Source organism: Ranitomeya variabilis, chromosome 2 (assembly GCF_051348905.1).
Source record: "Ranitomeya variabilis isolate aRanVar5 chromosome 2, aRanVar5.hap1, whole genome shotgun sequence".
NCBI classification, from domain to species: Eukaryota; Metazoa; Chordata; class Amphibia; order Anura; family Dendrobatidae; genus Ranitomeya; species Ranitomeya variabilis.
The window spans coordinates 582,444,093-582,457,151 of record NC_135233.1 but is presented as its reverse complement, the minus strand read 5'-3'; the positions used below and the strand labels follow the sequence as shown (position 1 = coordinate 582,457,151).

The 13,059-nt window shown below is 44.8% G+C and overlaps 1 protein-coding gene and 1 long non-coding RNA gene across 6 annotated transcripts in view; both read left to right on the top strand.

Annotated features, from left to right (window-relative positions):
- The window catches only part of LOC143807130 (uncharacterized), a 186,679-nt gene extending 181,924 nt beyond the window's left edge, over positions 1-4,755 (top strand). The window contains exon 3 of the long non-coding RNA XR_013221653.1: positions 4,369-4,755. This is a non-coding gene — a long non-coding RNA (uncharacterized LOC143807130). The remainder of the gene's footprint in view (positions 1-4,368) is intronic.
- WWOX (WW domain containing oxidoreductase) overlaps positions 1-13,059 on the top strand; it is a 1,206,506-nt gene that overhangs the window by 811,022 nt on the left and 382,425 nt on the right. The window lies entirely within an intron of this gene.

The following is a 13,059-nucleotide window of genomic DNA, read 5'->3' as shown; positions in this document are numbered from 1 at the left end:
AATTTTCTTTTTTTTCCTTAAACTGAAAGAGCCACCTCTCTTTTCTTAGTCATATGTCAAACAAGCGAGACAGAGCTGAGAAACAAAGGTCAGCTCCAACTTCCTATAGAGGGGCATGTTTCATTTGGTTAAAACAATTTTTTTTGGATGAATTACTGACCCTCAATGTGCATTCTGTCCCCCCTTAAAATACTTACGCCTTGTTGAGTCTACAACCCCCACCTCCATGACCATATAGAGTTAAAACACAGTTTTTCTCTTCTTTCTGTGGCATTAATGAGATTACCAACTTGATTTTCCAGGACTGATAGATACAGTTGTCACTGGGCCTTGAGCAATCCTTGAATCAGTGCTATAACCTAGACAGATAATACATGGCCCACATGAAGCAAAGTAAATAAAGGAAAGATCTGTTCTGATGTGTTATGCCTCAAAATCACCTAACCTGGGTGTGAAAACAATATGATTGCAAGCTCTTCTGTCTACAATAATTAGGGTTCGATAGTTGTAAACTCTGTATAAAAGCTAGAAATCTGCGATAACTACAAAACTAAAAGCAAGCATTTCCATATTTGTCAGTCAGCAAGACTGTTGCAAGACAAACTTATATAGTACCCAAGGGGCTTTAGTTTTTTTGGCTTTGTTCCGCTTCATTCCAGCGGAATTAATGGACATTCAGGTCTTTGAAAAGTAAATTCAACAACACTTTTATTTGTTGCTGCATTCCTAGGAAATTAATGTTTGTATTCATATGTAAATGAGGCTTTAAGCACTCTAGAGCACTTCCCGAACCTTTGCCTCCTTCAGCTGTTTCCCCGCCCAGCACCAGCCTCTTTAGCTTGACTGATAACTCACCTGACATCACAGGTAGGAAAACCGTCAAGGGAGGCAGTGGCTTGAGAAGTTCTCTGTTATGCAAAGAGCACTTTAAACCTCATTTGCATTAGTCTAATGTGTATTGGGGCCTTGTTGCTGCTCCCTGACATGATGTTGGAGGAATTAAGATCTTTTTGTTCTGCAGGTTCATATAACTGAAAGCACTAATTTACTGGAAATGCAGCAACAGATAGAAGATATAAAGGTGTTGATGGATTCACATTTCAAAGACCTGCATGCTCATTCATGGGAATCGAACATACTGACAGATTTTCTTTAGAAAAAAAGCATCCTTTGGCACCTAAATGTGTCGGTCATTACAAGCCCAGGGTCAAGTAAAATGATCCTTTTACTGCAGACTGATTGAAGAACTATGTACGGTAGAGTACGGGCAGTGACGTTTCTGAAGCTGTGGTTGATCATGCTCATCATCTGATGAACCCACTGATTTTGATGAGCCTGGATGACTACCTAATGTGTATGGAGGCCCTTCGATTCCTCTAGATGTCGTGGAAGAGAAGGATCAGGCCTTTGGATGTCACCATGTCTAATCTTTTTGTTCTTTTGGAAGGAAAAGCTTCTGCCAGAGGTATCTAGCAGCGACTTATTCTGCTGTGTCTATACAAAACACTTGGCTATCTGGCACGTGCATGGAGGTCAGGGTCAAGAGATGGCCTCCACGCGACTGGTATCTCATGGGATTATCCAGCTTTATTGTGTACGGCCGCATTAGATACTTTCTCCTTCACCCCCACATCTGGATGCAACTCTTTTTCCGACGATGTGTTGAAATTGGAACTGGCAGATCCTTCACTTGCCCAACATTTGTTCTCGTGGAAGAGTCCCCCATATACACTAGATACTTTGCCAGTCTCCCAAAATTCTCAGGTTCTGGATGAACTTAATCTAATGCTTAAGTAGGAATCCAAACTAGCAAGGAGAGCAAGCGAGAGAAGAATCCCAGAAGACTTGCCAAGCGCTCTTTCAACAAGTGCCACGATTTTCCAGTTTACGGTTTCCTCTTGCCAACACGTCCAACTGAAACACCGTACGGTAAATGAGACTTAATGTGTAATTCTCCAGTGAAGGGCTTATTTACATGGTGTCATTTCAGCGGCACGGAGCGGCGGCTTCCATCAAAGCACATACCAGTCGAGTCTATTTGAGCAGCTGTCACAGTGAAACATTCTCCTGCGTAGTGTTTGCTCGTGGCTGACTCGCCTACGAATGTCAAAACAAAGGAAACCACTTGATGTCTTCATCTACAGACTGCTTCCTTACAGCTGCAGCACCTTCCAACATTGGCCACCACAGACGGTATACCGCCATCTCAACTGGGTGGGATAAAACGTATCATTTTCTCATTGACTTCTCATTGAAGGGACTGCCCGGTCACCTGTGTAGATAGTCAATTTGGGCAACAAAATGGTTGCACGTTCCCCAACAGCTCATCTGGCTTTAGATTGGAAGCAAACGTGCTGAGATAAGGTGTTATCTGGCCATGCTCGGGTGCTAACCGAGAAATTCGGTGTGGTTGGAGAATATGTTCGAATCCTCGCGCCTGCATGTGTCGTGGCTGTTCGACAGCTGGAACACATACAGGGATTGCCTGTTTGTTAGGCTGCAGATTCAGCAGAGCTCTGAATGCTGAGCTGTGTATAACCCCGCCCACATCACTGATTGGTCGCTTTCTGTGTACACTGTATATCGACAGAACGCTACTAATCAGCGTGGTTGGACTAAAAGGTATGAGACACATAGTCCTGTTGTGATAATCTCCTGCTGATAAAACTTTGATCGTATTATAGCAAAAACACACAGACTAGTAACTGACACATCGTTGGAATCAGCTTCTCTGGCCCTATGCTGCTCTCAGATTACATAGCAAAAACCTGACAAGTTGCAAAGAAGTTCAAGGTATTTAACTCAATTTTTTTTAGCAAGTGACAGGTCCTCTTCAAAGATTACGCACATTCATCAGAACTTGCTGATTTTACCAGGAACTGCAGATGTTGGGGGAGGGGAGGATTGTGCATGATGAATTTTAACATGTCTGACCTTTTGTTTTCCTCGCTGCTCTGAGATGGCTGACTTGCAAGCTTGGCCAAAGCGAGCATGTATGTGTATGGGATAGTAGTTAGGCCTCATTCAGACATCAGTTTTTATCATGTATGATAAAAACCGACTGATTATTCTGATCAAGGTGTCATCAACTTTTCTTGTATGTGAAAAAGTTAAAATCTCCACCTTCTCCATTCTGAGAGTCCGTGAAAATCGAACTGCACTCAGGTGTCATTTGAGTACTGTCCAATTTTTTTCACAGACCCATCAACTTGCATGGCCGATTTTGATCTGAACCTCGGATCCAAATCGGACATGTCTCCGATATTTTCTGTAGATCACTCAGTCCGAGGAAAAAATTGGACATGTGCACAGCAACATAGACTATTATAGTGAAAAACACGGATAGCACTCGTACGCAAAAAGTCTCAATGAGCATGGCTTCTGACCAGACAAGCTTTCAACTTACAGCTGTAACTAAGGATCTTCAAGAATGACCTCCTCTAGTCTTAGTGGTGGAGGAAGACTAGATCTAGAATTCTATATACATGCTGCATAAACCACCATTGATCAGTGATGGTCATTTTTATCCATGACTCGTGAAGGGGTTAATCTATAGTAAGTGGACCAGTAGGACCTGCATAATGCTAGATGCCATGCCTGGGTGATTTTTGGAGGTCACGGGGCATAACATACCATCAGTCTTGATTTTACGGTAAGGCGCCTACTCTGGAATAAAGATGCACAGTGCCCTGACCAAGACGGATGGCAGGGTGGCGAGCGTTGCATGTTGAGAATTGAGTTGTCACATGTCTTTGTGCTTTCGCTTTTAGGGGTTGCTGTTTTGTCTTGGAGAGTGATGAGGTCCACACTGCGGCACACCTGGAGTGCCTTTCCTTGAGCATAACCGCTGTGATTCATAGGACAGACACATTACTCACGAATGTTACGCTAGATGCTATCACTGGGAGCCCAAGTCGAGGGACTTTCATTCAGAACGTGATTTATGCTCCGCAGCTAAAAGGACTTTATGTTACCGGGAACGTCATAGCCAGACAATATAGAGGATTTGTAAGAATGTCCACCCCCGTCACCACAAAGGCACATAGTATTGGAGGGCACAGCAGGATCCACTCATCTATTAAAATGGTCCAAAATTGTACTGTCGTCTCAGTACATCTACTAGATGCCTGACGCCGGATCTAAAAATACCTCTGCTCTAGTACCGTCAAGTAATATTAGGTTACATTTACCATAATTACCTTTAAATAGCAGGTACTGTGGTTTCTCATGTCAAAAGACATTTTCTTGGGGGATTGTTTTAGATGACTTGGAAGTCAGGGTTAGATTGTTTAAATAATAAGGAGACGTGGAGATTATGACCTATCTTGTAAGAGTTACCAAGACGATTCACATCATCTGGCCCTTTAGGAGAACCATCGTGATGTAGCAGCTGTAGAAATTCTGGAATACCGGGCATATTTTGGCAGTCCTTGCACCTTGTCACCCTTCGCCATGATGTCTCATCAAGATCCAAGCGGGCCATTGAAGTCCTTTGTCCTTTCCTTCAAAGTACATATCTGAAGAAGGCTGCAAACAGCCGAAACTCGTTGGGTATATTGTTTTTATTTGTTTTCGTTTTTATCAGTTTTATTAAAAATGTACATACATGCAACCTGAAATTTCTGCACCTTGATTTCTCTCGGTGGCAAAGACGGTGCCATGCTTGGTCCTCTCATCTGGCTTCAGAGTATGGTGAGCCATGATTTTTGAGCTTCTGCATGATGGAGCAAATGACCACTACCTGGGAGATCTGTAACATAGAGTATTATCATAGCTGGCATGAAATCGTAATTAGATCCAATCCATAGATCTCCCGTAACAGAGCCACCTAAGGTTGGGTTCCCATACAGTATTTGGCACGTTTTTTGGCTCTTTTATGCATGTTTTAGTCATTTTCTTAAGGATTTTCGATAGAATTTTAGAAACACCTAAAAAGTCATGTACAAAACGTAAATGAAAAAAAGAACTATCAAAAACACATAAAAATCCATGGTGCTTTTAACATGTATTTAACAGGAACCTTTTACTCAATTATTGCTACCCAAACCCGGTAGCATTAATCAGAACCTGGCCTGCACCATTGCAGCTAGGTATGTTTGTGTCTGAAACGCCGGCTGAGGAACATAGGAATAGACATGACTAGTCCAGCGCTTCCCCGGCCAGCCTCTCTCTTAATCACTCTTGTTGATTGACAGGTGTATTCCGTGTGTAAACATAGGGAGAGACCTGTCAGTCACCTGAAGTGGAGTGGGGAGAAGACGGCCTGTGGTGGTGCCAGACTAGTCGCCTCTATTCCTTTTGGTTGCCAGTTTATGTTTCAGAGAAAAACATACCTGGATGCAATCGTGCAGCCATGCCCTGATTCTTGTTGCCTGTGTTTTGGCCAGCAAGAATCGAGTGACAGGTTCTCCTTAAAAAAAAAAAAAAAAGTAAGGACAAAAAAATAAGGATGACTTAAAGAGGTTGTCTGGTGCTGCTCAATTCATGTCAAGTCTATTGATATCTGCCAAAATGAGTGCTGGTCTGATTAGGGTTATGTTCACATCACCTGTCCATTTAGTGGCAGTCTTCAGGGCCTTCGGTTGGTGGTATAAATTGGGAAATCCTCCCAATAGAAAGTTCAGACTTGTTCCATAGATGTGTCCTTTCCTTATAACTTTGAAAGAAGGAATATAAACCAGTTCACCTGTGATGCATAAACCAATCCTCGGGAGCACGGACCCGCTGTGTTCAGGCGTATAGAGTCCAAAAAAGAAAAGAATGTCCAGCTTCACCGAATCCGTAAAAAAGAGTTTTCTTTATTCACAAACTTTTAAGCATAGAGGATACAGACTTCAGCACAAGCCATATGGGTAAGAATCTCAACGCGTTTCTGGAGACTAAGCTCCCTTAATCATGACCATGATGATTCTCTATGCTTAAAAGTTTGTGAATAAAGAAAACTCTTTTTTACGGATTCGGTGAAGCTGGACATTCTTTTCTTTTTTGGGCTTTCCTTATAACACATTATAAATGTGGTGCAAAAATAATAGCCCCCCCAAAACGATACCTACCAGCCATACAATGATCAGTCTCTGATGCCCCCCATCAGTAGAGGAAGCCAGGAGATCGGCAGGTGACTGCTGCAGTCATTGATTGGCCTTTGATTGACTGTCCCAAGCCAAATGAAACAGTGACTCTACTGATTTTTCCCTCTCTGATGATACATGACTTCTGGAGCCAATCAGTGGTGCTGATTGTCTGCAGAGGTCCCATGCCAGAGAAGGAAGCCAGGACACCCAACGGGAACACAGTACAGAGGAGTGAAATCAGTCTGAGAATCTATTTTTTATATATGTTTTTGCTCCACCTTGAGTCCATTAATAATGTTAGTGGACAACACCTCTAACTTGTCTCGAAACCCCAGATATTGCAAGATGTTAGACAATCGTAAAAAGAAAGCCAATATGTCCTACAAGTGCCTCAATGGACGCCATCTGTCACCTAAAGTCTCCCTTGAAAAAAAGGCACTTTTTTTTTTACTTGTATTGAATTAGTATTTTTACAAATTGTATAGCTTCACAGAATTCAAGAAAGGTTAAGGGTGGAACCATCTGGAAAAGAGGCCTCAGGATTAATGGGTTTAGGATTGTGCCTCAGATTATCCATATGTTTGAAGGACTCTACAATTAGTGCTTGAAAAATAACCACAAACCACGTATCAGAAAAATAAGAAATCCAAACACTAATTATGCAGTATCTTTCCTGACAAGAAGTAATGGGCGGCTGGGTTGGGTTTTTTCTTATCCACACTGTTTATGCATGATGAGACAAAACTTTGGGTGGGCTTCAGGGATGACTGGTTAATCTGTAATTGGCATACAACCTAATCAGGGAGTAGCCTGGACAAGCAGAGAGATGTGGTTTGTTTGCCTTTATCTGCTGTCAAATTTTCAATTCTCTCCCATGCCTGGCCAGGGAGGGTGATGGTTCTTGAGGGTATCAGAGCTTGAAGTGAGAGTTTGTGGTGGATTGTTGTGGATTAGGTGCTACTCAGCAAAATACAATAACACTGGAGTGTGGCCACTACTTCAGCTTTAACCATTTCTGATCAGTTCTGTAATTTGTAAGAGCAATCTGATTGTTTCTGCACTGTAGATGTATGCCTGGACCTTCTTCAGGTTAACATGGACCATAATTGACCTGTAATGTAACATGTCTGCACTTCATAGTGGCTGTTGTAGATGGTGTTAAGGTCCTTTCCTACGGATCAAGAATCGGCTGAACCAGCGTTTGTTAGAGCCCTTCTTCCTTACAAAATGGCCTTGTAAATATGCAGCCGATCACCGATTTGGAAAAACACTCACCTGAAATAAAATTTATCCACATACATTGTTTTCTGGGTGCCTGCGTAAGAATATATTAGGTTGCAATCAAACAAACGACCATGGGAAAGCAGCCTCATCACATGTGGACATGATTGCAGTGCATGTGGAGCCCATGGAACTGTATTGTTTGTCGCTTGGCACAGTCAAAAACCCATGCATCGACAGAGTCTTATGGTGAATGTTGTGATTTGTTTTCTTCACGGTCAATATGTAAAATGGCGCATGCCAACTGAACAACGTGCTGTCGGTCGGAAGTCTGAAACTACACTTGGGCCCCTTAGCCCTACATTTGATGAAGACGTGTCCATAGCCTTTCCATGGAGTCCCTACCTACACAACTGCTTGACGTGGATAACATCTCCTATATCATCAATGGCGCCATCCAAACATTGTGCCTGCATCATTGCTCAGAAAACTGGTGCATGTGCTGAGGGTCACTTTCCAATGCCGAGGCAGAAGAAATTACTTTGTGGCACTCTCCTGAATAATGGTGCAGGTGGAGATTTGGTTGGCTCTTTGCTGACATAGGAAATGTCATTCATCTTAATCGGAATCAGATTGGCAGAGTTAGCAGGCACAGAGGGAGCACCGAGAACCATTCTTGCATCTCCTCTGTGCTTGCTAACATTACCTCTTTGCCCCCAATTGAGTTTCCTAAGTTATCAACAGAGGCGTTGTCAGTAGAGATGAGCGGTGTTCGAGTCGAACTGTTTGCCAATTTCAAACTCGAGCTGTTTTGGGCGGTGTTCGAGTCGTTCGACGAATCCGAACAATTTGCTTAAAATTCGGCTGTTCGAGTTTCTGTTCGATAACTGTTTGTTCACCAAAAGCCTAGCTTGATTTGCACATTAAAACTGTTTATCATTGTTAATGGACTGTTTCAGTGTATAGTGGGTGGGGGATAGATCTTTGCTGAAATAACGCCGATCTCCATTTTTTTTTTCTTTCCCGCATTTACAGAGGGGCGGTGCAGTCTCTCAGCCTATCAGCAGTGCACACACACACAGCAATGTGCATGTGATGCACACAAGCAAGGGCATGTGTCATTGGCTGTGTATGTCACATGTCCTTGCCCTATAAGAACCAGCCATTTGCCCCGTCGCCACCATTTCCTCACTGCTGCAGCTTAGTGTTAGACGGCACCGCTGCTGCTGTGGGCGCTATACAGACTAAGGCTACGTTCACATTAGCGGCGGGCGCCGCAGCGGCGGGCGCCGCAACGGCGCCGCATGCGTCATGCGCCCCTATATTTAACATGAGGGCGCATGGACATGCGTCGCACTTGCGTTTTGCGCCGCATGCGTCGCTGCGGCGCCCGTGTCCGGGGCGCAGAGGACGCAGCAAGTTGCATTTTTGCTGCGTCCAAAATCAATTAAAAAAAGGACGCATGCGGTGCAAAACGCAGCGTTGTGCATGCGTTTTGCTGCGTTTTTGTTTGCGTTGTGCGCTGCGGCGCCGACGCTGCGGCGCACAACGCAAATGTGAACGTAGCATAAGAGTGTTTTTTTGGAGCAAATTATCAGAGAGATAGGTTTAGGGAGTCGGGACTAGTTGTAATATCAGCCCTTTTCAGGGTAGGTTACAGTAGTTCATAGCACTGTTTGCCAGGCAGGTCTGAGCCAGTGCTGTGCAAGTGTTAGTCACTGCATTTGGTGTCAACTAGCTCAGCCAATCCTTTTGGGCTAGTAGCATTGTCTGATAGTCATCTGAGTAGCCTGCCTGTGAAGCTAGCTACACCGCCTGTGTATCTCAATTTTTACTGCATCTAACCCAGTAAATCATTTTGAGCTTAGTAGCAGTGTCTGCACGTCAGCAGAGTAGCCCGCCTGTGAAACTAACTACACCGCCTGTGTATCTCAATTTTCACTGCATCTAATCCAGTTAACAGTTTTGGGCCTAGGAGCAGTGTCTGCACGTCAGCAGAGTAGCCCGCCTGTGAAACAAACTATACCGCCTGTGTATCTCAATTTTCACTGCATCTAATCCAGTTAATAGTTTTGGGCCTAGGAGCAGTGTCTGCACTGTCCGACGAGCCCTGGTGCAATACGTTATGATGTATAGCCTGGGCCAACGAGCTCAAGAGGTGGAGCAAATCACGCTGCAGGAGTGGTCTCAGATAAGGGACCTATGCACCCTTCTGTACAGTTTTGAAATAGCAATGAAGATGTTTAGTGCTGACGATGCCATTATCAGCATGACCATTCCGGTGATTTACATGCTGGAGCACACCTTACACAGTGTTCAGAGTCAGGTGGTGGAACAAGAGGAGGAGGAGGAACAGGAGGAGTCGTATGCGGAAGGGATCATATCTCCAAGGTCAAGAAGGTTGGCAGCACCAAGGCGGCTGACATTGGAGGCTGGGGGAGAGGGATTTCCGAGGGCACATGGTAGCAGCAAAACCGTTGAGGAAGGTACAGGGGGCGAGGAAGAAGTGGAGGACGAACTGGCGCTGGGCATGGAAGACTCATCAGATGAGGGAGACCTTGATCAAATTTCTGTTGTGTGAGGTTGGGGGGAGAGGGCAGACGAAGGAAGCATGATTCTCACCTCACCACCACCAAGACAAGGACTTGGTCCTCCTGGATGCGCAAGACACATGAGTGCCTTCTTGCTGCACTACCTGCAACATGACCCTCGGATTGTCAGAATCCGAAGTAATGCCGACTACTGGGTTGCCACACTCTTAGATCCCCAGTACAAAAGCAAATTTGGCGAAATAATTCCTGCCATAGAAAGGGATTCACGCATGCAGGAGTATCAGCAGAGACTGTTACAGAATCTAACATCTGCTTTACCACAAAACACCAGTGGTGCACGTAGTCTATCTCTGAGTTCTAACTTGCCAACCGTGGGACTATCGAGTCATCACTCTAACCGTAACAGTAACATCGTATCTGGTGGTAACAGCAATTTTTTCCAATCGTTTCAAGATTTTTTTAGACCATCCTTTGCAAGGCCACAGGAGACAAGAAGTCTGACGCACAGCCAACGCCTAGAGAGGATGGTACAAAAGTATCTTCAAGTTAACATCGATGCCATGACTGTGGAACTGGACCCTTGCTCATTTTGGGCTTCCAATCTTGAAAAATGGCCTGAGCTCGCCACTCACGCCTTGGAGATCTTGTCGTGCCCCGCAGCCAGCGTTCTCTCTGAACGTGTGTTCAGCATTGCTGGTGGTGTGCTGACAGATAAGCGCACGCGGCTGTCCAGTGACAATGTAGACAGACTAACGTTCATCAAGATGAACAAATCCTGGATCCGCAAGGACTTTTCTACCCCTGTGTCATCTTGGGGAGACTAAAAGCTTGATGATTTTTGAAAATCACCTCATCACCAACCGTTTTAAAAAACTCTGTCGAAATTGATGCCACTTCAGTGGTGTCTGTGGCCGAATTTTTTGAAAAAATGGAGACTCTTTTATTTAGTCCCCTTGCTGAGTTTTACATGACGTTGCCATCGTCAATTCCAGGTGGGTGGGGTCATCTGCAGAGTTGTTTACTCATGCTATGGCCTGGAATTCAGAGGTCTGCTCCAAAGCTTCAGTGTCTGCTAGTCAGCAGAGTAGCCCAGGCACCTACCGCCTGTTTACCTAAGTACTATTTTTAACAGCATCTGGCCCAGGAAATCCTTTTGGGCCTAGTAGAATTTAGTGCTACTCAGCAGCGTACCCCACCCATGAAGCAAGCTACACCGCCTGTTGATCTAATTACTAATTTTTAACTGCATCTAGCCCAGGAAATCGTTTTGTACCTAATAGCATTTTGTGATACTCAGCACAGTACCCCACCCATGAAGCAAGCTACACCGCCTGTTTACCTAAGTACTATTTTTTAACGGCATCTAGCCCAGGAAATCCTTTTGGGCCTAGTAGAATTTAGTGCTACTCAGCAGCGTACCCCACCCATGAAGCAAGCTACACCACCTGTTTACCTAAGTACTATTTTTTAACGGCATCTAGCCCAGGAAATCCTTTTGGGCCTAGTAGAATTTAGTGCTACTCAGCAGCGTACCCCACCCATGAAGCAAGCTACACCACCTGTTTACCTAAGTACTATTTTTTAACGTCATCTAGCCCAGGAAATCCTTTTGGGCCTACTAGCAATTTCTGCTACTCAGCAGAGTACCCCACCCAAGAAGCAAGCTACACCGCCTTCTTTCTTTCTCAATCTAACCCCTCGGCTCTTGGGTGTCCACTCTCCCTCCAGCTCTCTCTTTCTCACAGGTGGACTACCACGTGTTTTCACACTGTGACGAATCTTTTGGGCCCAGGCATAAGAAGTCATCGAGGTAATGGATGATATGTGCCGCATTACAAATGTCCATGACGACACATTCGAGGAAGCAACTAAATGCCTCAAATAGTGAGCAGGATATGGAGCACCCCATGGGCAAACAGCGATCTATGTAGTATGCTCCTTCACAGAAGCAGCCCAATGGGAGGACACTATTCGGAGGCACAGGTAGTAATTGGAACGCCCCCTCAATGTCTGTTTTGGCAATTAGGGTGCCACTTATGAACTTTTTGACCCGCCTGATTGCCTTGTCAAGGAGGTTCTGCGTCGATGTTGTCGTTTACTGACCTGCCCCTTGGATATGACAAATGGTGGATTAGTCTGAATGTATTGGGTTCATTTTTTGGCACAACTCCCAACGGGGGTACCACTACGTCTTCTAAGGAAAGTGTTCTGAATGGACCCGCCGCCATTCTACCTAAAGATATTTATTTTTTTATTTTTTTTTGTCAAGACGTCTGGGTGTTGGTAGAGTGAGTTTAGATTTTTACTCCAGCCTTTCTTGATTTTAGAAGGGCATGACATGCCTATATCTGTGTCTCCTCCTCCTTTTACACCTCCGCCTCTTTTCTTTTCACATGATTATATGTAGTTGTGACTTTTCCATGTGTTTGTTGTGTCCTCTGAGCAGTTTGTCAGCTTTTGGACACCTTTTAAGGTGTTTTCTATGTGTTTTCCATGTGTTTGTATGTGTTTGTATTTGCCTGCCATTGGTTTCAATGGGGTTCGATGGTGTTCGTCGAACATGTCCCTGTTCGACGAACCGAACCGAACCCAAACACTAGGGAGGTGGCTCATCTCTAGTTGTCAGCCACAGAGGGAGCACGAAGCTGTCTGATAGGCATCTCGGGACCATGCTTGCCTCCTTTCTTTCCTGCTATCGCCACCTCTTTGCCTCCGATGGAACCCAGTGAACCCAGTGGGTCTGATGGGCATCTCGAGATTGTGATTGTCTGGTAATGTCAATTTTTTGCTTCCGATTGAGTCTCCAAAGTTTTCAACCTTGGTGTTTGTAGGCACGCAAGGTGAGATGAGTGGTCTGATGGGCATCTCAGGACTATGCTTGCATCTCCTCTGTGCCTGCTAACGCCACCCCTTTGCCATCGATTGAGTCTCCTAAAGTATCAAGAGGCATTATCAGTCACAGAGGGTGAGCAGAGTGATCTGATGGGCGTCTCAGGATTATTATTGCATCCCCTCTGTGCTTCCACCACCCCTTTGCCTCCACAATTGTGTCTCGTGAGATACCAACAGAGGCGGTCAGCACTTAGCACCACGCATGGTCCGGAGCCAAGTAGACCACTCGGGCCTTCTTATCTTACAGTGCAGGACCATTTAATTCTGTGGTTTTTTTGCAGGTGTGGAGCAGTAAGGGTGACGTAGAGAGGTTGTAGCGAAGT